The sequence below is a fragment of the Zingiber officinale genome, chromosome 5B, assembly GCF_018446385.1.
Source record: "Zingiber officinale cultivar Zhangliang chromosome 5B, Zo_v1.1, whole genome shotgun sequence".
Lineage (NCBI taxonomy): Eukaryota > Viridiplantae > Streptophyta > Magnoliopsida > Zingiberales > Zingiberaceae > Zingiber > Zingiber officinale.
The window spans coordinates 6121476-6122487 of record NC_055995.1 but is presented as its reverse complement, the minus strand read 5'-3'; positions in this window follow the sequence as shown (position 1 = coordinate 6122487).

Sequence of the window (1012 nt, the reverse complement as noted above, 5' to 3'; positions counted from 1 at the left end):
AGGCCTTTTGGGTAGAGCCCAAGAGCAAAACCATGAGGGCTTAGGCCCAAAGTGGACAACATCATGTTATTGTGGAGATATCTAAATTTCTTTGATCCTAACAATTGGTATCAGAGCTCGGACTGTCGGAAGGTTTAACCATCGACTGTGCACAAGAGCTATGGTCTAATTGAACCATGTGAGTACAATATTGACCTCGAACAAAGAAAGTGGGGGCTTCTATGTTTGGATCAAGAGGATTGGACACCAGGCAGGAAGTCCTAGTGGCCGGTCGAGGAGAGAGGTCCTAGTTGCGGCTAGGCAAGGAAGTCCTAGTAGGTCGGGTGGACTAAGGGGCAAGTCGGGTAGACCGAGGGGCAGGAAGACCTGGTGGGTCAAGGATCGGACGTGGGAAGCCCATGGTCCTTTGTTTTAGGGGGGGATTGTTGGGGTTGCAAGGTTGCAAACATAGTCCCATATTGAAAACACATGGAAAAGATCATGAGTTTATAAGAGAAAGATATCTCCATTGACATGAGGCCTTTTGGGTAGAGCGCAAGAGCAAAACCATGAGGGCTTAGGCCCAAAGTGGACAATATCATGTCATTTTGGAGATATCTAAATTCTTTTCGATCCTACATTATCCCCCCAGGGTGCCCGGAACCCTTCCAGGCGCCCCGACCAAGGCTATAAATATAGCTTTGGTCCAGAAGCTTCATAACAACTCACTTGTAATCAATTCCTTCTGTGCTTTCAATTCAGTTCTTTTCATTTGTGCTGTCAACGTTGTAAAGAGGCTACTCCGCCCAGAGGAGAATCAGATAGTGCGCTTACATTCCTTGGATTAGCAATCCCCTGATTGCAAACCAAGTAAAACTCTGGTGTCTGCTTTTCTTTACTTAGTCTCTTTTATTTATTTATTTATTACAAGTGTTCATTATATAGTTGAAATCCGAGAAAGGTTCGAGTTTTATTTTGTAGGGCAATTCACCCCTCCCCTCTTGCCGGCCTCCAAAGGGACCAACAGTAGGGT